The sequence below is a fragment of the Callorhinus ursinus genome, unplaced genomic scaffold (genome assembly GCF_003265705.2).
Source record: "Callorhinus ursinus isolate GAN/ISIS: 27379988/994484 unplaced genomic scaffold, GSC_fseal_2.0 scaffold15, whole genome shotgun sequence".
NCBI classification, from domain to species: domain Eukaryota; kingdom Metazoa; phylum Chordata; class Mammalia; order Carnivora; family Otariidae; genus Callorhinus; species Callorhinus ursinus.
This window is the reverse complement of record NW_027397077.1, coordinates 44,698,466-44,708,656: the sequence shown is the minus strand read 5'-3', so window position 1 is coordinate 44,708,656 and position 10,191 is coordinate 44,698,466.

Genomic DNA, 10,191 nt, shown 5'->3' with positions numbered 1-10,191 from the left:
AAACGAGCGAGTTTTTGAGGGCTGTCATAAAAGCTGTCGAGTTCTCAGACCCTGAGCTGAGAGTTAAAGAATCCAGGCTTGCCATTTTCTCTCTAGATGATCCAGTGTTGCACACAGGAAAACCCACCCGCCCCACAGTCCTTGTGCTCACCGTTATAGCCACACCCCTTACGTGGGTTCCCAAGGCACTTTTTTCAGTTGTCATTCCATCACAATCCACCATAGACAAAGCTTCACGATTGTGACAGCACTGCTGTCCCGTTTTCCACACTTGATCTTAGCCAAAAGGCCGAGAAGCGATCTGCTGTCCCGTTTTCCATTGGCAAGGCACTCAGCACGACACTCAAGGCCATGCTCCATCCAACCAGTTCCCAAATCCCATCATTGTGGCTCTGCGTCCTGGTACTGCTTAAGGCACCAACTTGGTAACCTCAGAGTCCAGGGAGCAGAAGGCACGAGTAATTTGGCCAGGGAAGGTTTAACAGAAAGAATTTGTAACTAGAGGTGATTACATACTAAGAAGAGACAGAAAACATACTCTCGACAAATGACGTGGGGCTGAAAGAGATGTCTGAGGAAGAAACAAACCTGGGGGTAGGAACAGACTCTTCCCAAGACTGTACTTGGCATTTCACTGGAGGAGGTCTGGTTGCAGCCCACTGGGTTGCCCTGGACCAGAGCTGGACTACAGTTACCAACCTGAGCCGGGGAACCACGGGCTTGTAGTGGTAAGCAGGACACCTCCCGCCAAAGAGCAGATGGGCAGAACCTGGTGGGCAGCGAACCTTGGGCCAAGAATGGCAAGCAGGAAACTCCCCTCTAGGGTGCAGGTGTACTAAAGAGTGTATGCAGGGCATTGCCAGCTGCAACTTGTAAACAGGAAAAACTGAGTCACCTGCCATGCAAGTAAGGCAAACTCACCGGAACCTGGAAGAAATCCCCTTCCTCTGGCAGTGCCCCTCCAGTGCCCTCTATCAACAAAGCTTAACATCATGCCAGGTGGCAAATGGAGACTCCAGCTCTATTACCACAGAGCAAGGCAAGGAGGGTGGATTTGGAGCTGAGTCAGTAAATTGATTATAATGGAGTAATTGTAAGTGAAAACTCAAGATGCAGAACGGTGTGCACGATGTGCTATCTTTTGTGGAGGAAAGGTTGGGAAATTATGTATCTTTGCGTAATTTTGCACAACAGAACACTGAAATGATATACCTAGAAATTAGTAAAAATGGTTAACTAACGATGGAACAGCTCAGAGTGAAGTTAAGGATGGAGGGAATGGTGATGGAAGCAAGATTTTCTGAAAATTGATGTGGTTTTGACTTTTGAACCATGTATTTTATATGTCCAAAAATAGAACTAAACCAAAAAAGTAAACAAACAAACAAACAAAAACAGAGCAAACCCTAACTGGTTTTGCCATATAGCCACCATCACCAAGGAGCAGCTGACCTAATTCAGAGGTGGAATGGCTTCCTGAAAGTTACAGAGCCAGTCGGGGGGACACTACCTTGGAAAGACAGGTTCTGTGCTATAGGATGCAGGACATATTTTGAACCAGACTCCACGACATGGTGGCGTCTCCTCCGTGGTCAGAACACACAGGTGCGGACATGAAAGTGCAGAAGCGGGGGCGCGGCCCCTCTCACTGTTATACCTAGAACCCTTGCACAGAAATGTTACTTTCTGTCCCAGCAACTTTGAGCTCTGCTGATTTGGGGGTCTTCACTCCCAAGGAGGAAATGCTTCCATCAAAGGAAAGAGAGCAGATTCTGCTAAATAGCAAGATAGACTTTCACCCGGCCATTTGGGGCTCCTTATTGCCACTGAACCAACAGGAAGCAAAAGAGTTTATTCTGCTGCCTAGAGGGATTCTCCCCAATTACCGAGGGGGACTACTTCTGAGCTGCTGCTACACAATGGGGCAAGAAGGATTATGTGTGCAACCCAAGGGGTTCCCTGGGGCACCTCTTAGCAATGCTGAATCCAAAACAGGACACTTGAAGACTCAGGGCATCTGGGAAGGATGGCCTGTTATTCTACTCTGACAGGCTGAAATTTTGCCTGAGGGCAGGGGAAACATGGAACGGGTAACAGAAGAAGGAAGCCATTGATACCAACTGCAGCCTCATGATCAATTTCAAAAATGAGGACTGCAGTAGCCTCGTGCATTTCCTTGTCCTTGTCCTGTACAGGTGTTTGTTGGCTTACGCTGTTTCCGTCTTCTCTCTCCTCCTTCCCATTTTTTTTTTTAAGATTTTATTTATTTATTTGACAGAGAGAGAGAGAGAGAGAGAGAGAGAACACAAGCAGGGGCAGTGGGAGAGGGAGAAGCAGGCTTCCCGCGGAGCAGGGAGCCCGATGCGGGGCTCGATCCCAGGACCCTGGGATCACAACCTGAGCCGAAGGCAGACGTTTAACGACAGAGCCACCCGGGTGCCCCTCCTCCTTCCCATTTTTTTCAATTTATATGCAAGTTGTTGGAGGTTAACTTTGCAATTTTGTCTTTAGGTAACAGATGCTCAGGGAGGCTTTGATGATCTGAGGGTCATTAGGACGGCCCACGATGGGTACAAGGACTGCTCAGGTGGTGCCGCTCCTCATTCTGGGGAGGTGACAAACTTCTTCCCTCCTCTGAAGTGTGGCTGTATCTTGATAGGCAGAGACACAGAGCTGTTTTGTTGTGCAGAAGGCCAAATGTGTGTAGGAAGATGCACACGGAAGGTGAGTAGCCAAAGGGGGTGGACCCATGGTAGTTCTTGATTTCTTGTCTGTCAGCTCTGAATCTCCTCTTCATTCCTTATTCTGTGAGAATGGAGTTTGACTTTGTAACCGTTCTCCTTTGCCAGTTAGCAGTAGATGAGATGGGGCGGGGTGCTGCAGGAGGAAGAGGTGTACCTTCTTGAACGCACTGCACATCCATCACTTTTTTGCACCTTGCCCTGTCTGAACCCCGGCAGGAGTGGGTTCCTTGGGTGTGCATTCCAGACCTCTAGCTCGCTGTCGTGGGCCAGCACCCTGGCAGGGGATCTCCTGCCTGCTGGCCTCAGCTGGGTGACTGGGCCCGCTCAGGCCTGGAGCAACCCACCATGCTTCACCATCATTTTGTGGGTGGCAACCACTTCTCCAGTGAGATGGAGCCATGGGACCACAAGAATTGCCCAGCCAACCCTTAGCCTCATGAGAAACATATATTGTTGTTGTTATTTTAAACACCTACATTTTGGGGATTTTTTTTTTTTTAAGATTTTATTTATTTATTTGACAGAGAGAGACACAGAAAGAGAGGGAACACAAGCAGGGGGAGTGGGAGAGGGAGAAGCAGGCTTCCCATGGAGCAGGGAGCCCGACGCGGGGCTCGATCCCAGGACCCTGGGATCATGACCTGAGCTGAAGGCAGACGCTTAACGACTGAGCCACTCAGGCGCCCCCATTTTGGGGATGTTTTGCAGCAAAAGCTAACTGACCCACCATTAAATTTTGAAGTCATTTCCCCAGCGATTTGTGATGCCACCTTTATTATATACTAAATTTCCACATAATTGGGTCTGCTTCTGGACTTTCCCTCCTGTTCAACTGGTCTGATTATTCACATACCAATGCCATATATTTAATTATGGACATGTTACAGTAGGCTTTAAAACCTGGTTATACCACTAACGCTAAAAACAAAACAATGCAAATTATCCAGGACATTCTTGTCTTCTTAAAATATGAACTTTATTTATTTTTTAAAAGATTTTATTTATTTATTTGACACACAGAGAGAGAGAGAGCACAAGCAGGGGGAGTGGCAGGCAGAGGGAGAGGGAGAAGCAGGCTCCCCACTGAGCAGGGAACCCCGATGTGGGGCTTGATCCCAAGACTCCAGGATCATGACCTGAGATGAAGGCAGACCTTTAACTAAGCCTAAAATATGAAGTTTAAAATAAATTTTCTAGCTCCACATTTTTTAAAGGAGTATTGACATCCTTATGTTAAATTGTGTTATTAAAGAATGTGGAATGGGGGCACCTGGGTGGCTCAGTCAGTTGAGCGTCAGATTCTTGGTTTTGGCTCAGGTCATGATCTCAGGGTCATGGGATCGAGCCGTGTCGGGCTCGAAGCTCAGCACAGTCTGCTTCAGATCCTCTGCCTCTCCCCTGCCCTTCCCCCCGCTTTTGCATGTTATTTCTCTCAGATAAATAAGTAAAACCTTAAAAAAGAAGAATGTGGAATGTTTTCAATTTGTTTGACTCCAGATTTTTGTTTTTGATTATTTTAATCTTTTCCTCACATATATTGTGATTGTTTCTTAAGTTACTCCCAGACATTTAAAAAATTATCCTGAACATGTATTTTCCCCCATTTGTTATTCTGATTTTTAATTTTTTTTATTAAGTAAACTCTATGCCCAACATAAGGCTCAAACCCATGACCCCAAGATCAAGAGTTGCATGTTCCACTGACTGAGCCACCCAGGTGCCCCTTGTTCTGATTTTTAAAATATATTTGTGGCTCTTGATCCTATTATTAACTTTATATCCAATCATCTTGCTAAATTTCCTTATTTATAGTTTTTTCCTATAAATAGAAATAATTTAACTCTTTCCAATTCTCAGGCCTCTAACTGTATTTGATTGTGGTGGCTAAAACCTTCACTTTGACAACATTAAGCAGAAGTGAAGACAGTGGTCATCCACGTTTTCTAAAACCCTGATTTTCATGGAATGCATTCACTGTTTCTCTGTTAAATGACGTGATGGCTTTTGGATAGAGGTACATACATTTTTTTGTTGTTACGATTTTACTTATTTATTTGACAGAGAGAGAGAGAGAGAGAGAGAGCAGGAGACCACAAGCAGGGGGAGCAGCAGAGGGAGAGGAAGAAGCAGGCTCCCAGCTGAGCAGGGAGCCTGATGTGGGGCTCCATCCCAGGACCCTGGGATCATGACCTGAGCCGAAGGCAGTAGCTTAACCAACTAAGCCACCCAGGGGCCCCGAGGTACATACATTTTATCAAGCTAACAAAGTATCCACTTAGTAAGTGCCTTACTTAGCAGGAATGGGTCTGGATTTTGATGAAGGCTTTTTGGCAACCATGGAGTTGATATGATTTTTTTTCTCATTTCAATTAAAATGATTGATTATATTAGTGGATTTCCTAATATTCAACCATTCTTGCATTCCTGAAATAAACTCCTACTTGGTCATGAAGTGTATTGGTTTACATTTAATGTACCATTAGAGTTTTGCTATTATTTGATTCATAATTTTGCACTGATGGTCTTATATTTGTGCAAACTTTATCACGTTTAGAAGGCACTGCTATAGTATCTTCTTAAAAGAATTTGGAAGGTTTCCTACTGTAATCTGAAATAGTTGGACTAGCGCTGAGATCATCTGATATGTGAAGGTTTGGAAGAATTCCCCTGTGAAGACTGATGGGCCTGGCAGGTTGTTAACTTTTTCATTTCTCTTATGGGAATTTGTCTGCTTAAGATTTCTCTCTCTCCTGAGGTCAGTTTTGGCTAATTATCAATTTCCTTTAATTCCTTTATTCATTTCCTTTAATAAGACACTTTTTTTTTAAGGTCTGTCTTTTGATTCTTTGACAGCGTCTTGTCTTGGCTCCTTTTTTTCCCTTCACCACCAAGCCTCCAAAGGAAATCTATTGCCAAGGTGCCTCCTTTTCTCCAGCAGTGTCTTCTGCACCTCTGACTCCAGACCTTTCCGTATCTTTTCCTTTTGATTCCAGTGGGTCTCAGTTCTCCTCTCGGCATTTGTCCATGCAGGGTGGCTCTCTCTCCTTACGGGCATGAGCCCTAGATGTTACCTGTTCCTACTGCCATTAGGACCATACCATTTTCTCTTTTCCCTGCATCCCCCACCTGGATGTATATTCTGGTCTGCAACTTGATGTCAGCTCTGCTAGTCGATCTTTATGTTCCCACTTACCTTTCATTGAAATGCACAGTTGTTGCTCTTTCCTGGTAAACTGTAGGTCTAAGCCACGGGGGACTTTATCTGTTCTTTTCCTGAACAATTCTTTCAATTTTTATTTTTTAATTTAAATTCAATTAATTAACATATAATGTATAGTTTCAGAGGTAGAGGTGATTCATCAGTCTTATATAATACAATCCCCAGTGCTCTTATATTGTTATATTATATAATATACTCAGTGCTGTTATATTTTATTATATTATATAATTATATTGTATAATACATCATGTGCCTCCTTAATGCCCATCACCCAGTTACCCAATCCCCCCATCCTCTCCCCTCCAGCAACTCTTAGTTTGTTTCCTATGATTAAGAGTCCCTTATGGTTTGTCTCCCTCCCTGGGTTTGTCTTGTTTCATTTTCTCCTCTCCTCCCCTATGGTCCTCGGTTTCTTAAATTCCACATATGAGTGGGATGATAGGATAATTGTTTCTCTGATTGATTTATTTCACTTAGCATAAAACCCTCTAGTTCCATCCACACTGTTGCAAATGGCAAGATTTTTTTTGATGGGTGAGTAGTATCCAATTGTATATATATATACACACACCACATCTGTGTCCATTCATCTGTCAACGGACATCTGGGCTCTTTCCATAGTTTGGCTATTGTGGACATTGCTGCTATAAACATTGGGGTGCAGGTGCCCCTTCGGATCACTACATTTGTATCTTTGGGGTAAATCCCTAGTAGTGCAATTGCTGGGTTGTAGGGTAGCTCTATTTTCAACTTTTTGAGGAACTTCCATACTGTTTTCCAGAGTGGCTGCACCAGTCTGCATTCCCACCAACAGTGTAGGAGGGTTCCCTTTTCTCCACATTCTTGCCAACATCTGTCGTTTCCTAAATGGTTAATTTTAGCCATTCTGACCAGCGTGAGGTGGTATCTCATTGTGGTTTTGATTTGTATTTCCCTGATGCAGAGTGACGTTGAGCGTTTTTTCATGTGTCTGTTGGCCATTTGGATGTCTTCTTTGAAGAAATATCTATTCATGTCTTTCGTCCATTTCTTTTTTTTTTTTTTTTAAGATTTTATTCATTTGAGTGTGCACAAGCAGGGGGGTTGGCAGGCAGAGGGAGATGGAGAAGCAGGCTCTCCGTGAAAGGGGAGCCCAACATGGGGCTTGATCCTAGGACCCTGGGATCACAACCCGAGCCGAAGGCAGACACTTAACCGACTGAGCCACCCAGGCACCCCATTCTGCCCATTTCTTGATTGGATTATTTGTTCTTTGTGTGTTGAGTGTGACAAGTTCTTTATAGATTTTGGATACTAGCCTTCTATCTGATAAGACATTTGCAAATATCTTCTCCCATTCTGTCAGTTGTCTTTTGGTTTTGTTGACTGTTTCCTTTGCTGTGCAAAAGCTTTTTATCTTGATGCAGTGCCAATAGTTCATTTTTGCTTTTGTTTCCCTTGCCTTTGGAGACGTGTCTAGCAAGAAGTTGCTGCGGCTGAGGTCGAAGAGGTTGCTGCCTGTGTTCTCCTCTAGGATTTTGATGGATTCCTCTCTCACATTCGGGTCTTTCACCCATTTTGAGTCTGTTTTTGTGCATGGTGTAAGGAAATGGTCCAGTTTCATTCTTCTGCATGTGGCTGTCCAATTTTTCCAACACTCTTTGTTGAAGAGACTGTCTTTTTTCCATTGGATATGCTTTCCTGCTTTGTCCATTTGTTGATGACAGAGCTGAGGGTCCATTTCTGGGTTCTCTATTCTGTTCCATTGATCTATGTATCTGTTTTTGAGCCAGTACCATACTCTCTTGATGATTACAGCTTTGGAATAGAGCTTGAAGTCTGGGATGATGATGCCACCAGCTTTGGTTTTCTTTTTCAACATTTCTTTGGTTATTCGAGATCTTTTCTGCTTCCATACAAATTTTAGGACTTTTTGTTCCCGCTCTGTGAAAAGGGGATGGTATTTTGATAGGGACTCCATTGAATGTATACATTGCTCTAGGTAGCATAGACATTTTCACAATATTTGTTCTTCCAATCCATGAGCATGGAATGTTTTTCCATTTCTTTGTGTCTTCCTTGATTTCTTTCATGAGTGTTCTACAATTTTCTGAGTATGGATCCTTTGCTCCTTCGGTTAGGTTTATTCCTAGATATCTTATGGTTTTTGGTGCAATTGTAAATGGGATCGACTCCTCAATTTCTCTTTCTTCTGTCTCACTGTTAGTGTATAGAAATGCAACTGATTTCTGTGCATTGATTTTGTATCCTGCCATGTTGCTAAATCGTTCTATGAGTTCTAACAACTTGGGGGTGGAGTCTTTTGGGTTTTCCACATAGAGAATCATGTCATCTGTGAAGAGTGAGAGTTTGACTTCTTTGCCGATTTGGATGCCTTTTATTTCTTTTTGTTGTCTAATTGCTGAGGCTAGGACTAGTATTATGTTGAATAGTGGTGACAGTGAACATCCCTGCCATGTTCCTGACCTTAGGGGTAAAGCTCTCAGTTTTTCCCCATTGAGAATGATATTTGCTGTGGGCTTTTCATAGATGGCTTTTGTGACATTGAGGTACATTGAGGTATGTTCCCTCTATCCCCACACTGTGAAGAGTTTTATTCAAGAAAGGATTACTGTACTTTGTCAAATGCTTTTTTTTTTTTTGCATCCATTGAGAGGATCATATGGTTGTTATTCTTTCTTTTTATTATGTAGTGTATCACACTGATTGATTTGCGGATGTTGAACCACTCTTGCAGCCCAGGAATAAATCCCACTTGGCTGTGGTGAATAATCCTTTTAATGTACTGTTGCATCCTCTTGGCTAGTATCTTGGTGAGAATTCTTGTATCCATGTTCATCATGAATGTTGGTCTTTAATTCTCCTTTTTTGGTGGGGCCTTTGTCCGGTGTTGGGATCAAGGTAATGCTGGACTCATAGAACGAGTTTGGAAGTTTTCCTTCCTTTCCTATTTTTTGAAACAGCTTCAGAAGAATAGGCATTCATTCTTCATTAAATGTTTGGTAGACTTCCCCTGGAAAGCTATCCGGCCCTGGACTCTTGTTTGTTGGGAGATTTTTGATTACTGCTTCAATTTCCTTGCTGGTTATAGGTCTGTTGAGGTTTTCTATTTCTTCCCGTTTCAGTTTTGGTAGTTTATGTGTTTCCAGGAATGCATCCATTTCTTCCAGATTGCCTAATTTGTTGGCATATAGTTGCTCTTAATATGTTCTTATAATTGTTTGTAATCCTTCGGTGTTGGTCGTGATCTCTCTTCTTTCATTCATGATTTTATTTATTTGGGTCCTTTCTCTTTTCTTTTTGATAAGTCTGGCCAGGGGTTTATCAAACTTATTAAATTCTTTCAAAGAGCCAGCTCCTAGTTTTGTTGATCTGTTCTACTGTTCTTTGGTTTCTATTTCATTGATTTCTGCTCTAATCTTTTTTTTTTTTAAAGATTTTATTTATTTGAGAGAGCGAGAATGAGAGATGGAGAGAGAGAGCACATGAAAGGGGGGAGGGTCAGAGAGAGAAGCAGACTCCCCCCTGAGCAGGGAACCTGATCCCGGGACTCGATCCCGGGACTCCAGGATCATGACCCGAGCCGAAGGCAGTTGCTCAACCAACTGAGCCACCGAGGCGCCCCGGTTTCTGCTCTAATCTTTATTTATTCTCTTCTCCTGCTGGGTTTAGGCTTTATTTGCTGTTCTTTCTCCAGCTCCTTTAGGTGTAAGGTTAGGTTGTGTATTTAAGAACCTTCTTGTTTCTTGAGAAAGCCTTGTATTGCTATATACTTCCCTCTTAGCCTTTGCTGCATCCCAAAGGTTTTTGAACAGTTGTGTTTTCATTTTCATTTGTTTCCATGAATTTTTAAAATTCTTCTTTAATTTTCTGGTTGACCCATTCATTTTTTTTTAAAGATTTTATTTATTTGAGAGAGAGAATGAGATAGAGAGAGAGCATGAGAGGGGAAAGGGTCGGAGGGAGCAGACTCCCCGCTGAGCAGGGAGCCCGATGCGGGACTCGATCCCGGGACTCCAGGATCATGACCTGAGCCGAAGGCAGTCGCTTGACCTGAGCCGAAGGCAGTCGCTTAACCAACTGAGCCACCCAGGCACCCGACCCATTCATTTTTAGTAGGATGCTCTTTAGCCTCCATGTATTTGAGTTCTTTCCAAATTTCCTCTTATGATCGAGTTCATGTTTCAAAGCACTGTGGTCTGAAAATATGCAGGGAATGATCCCAAT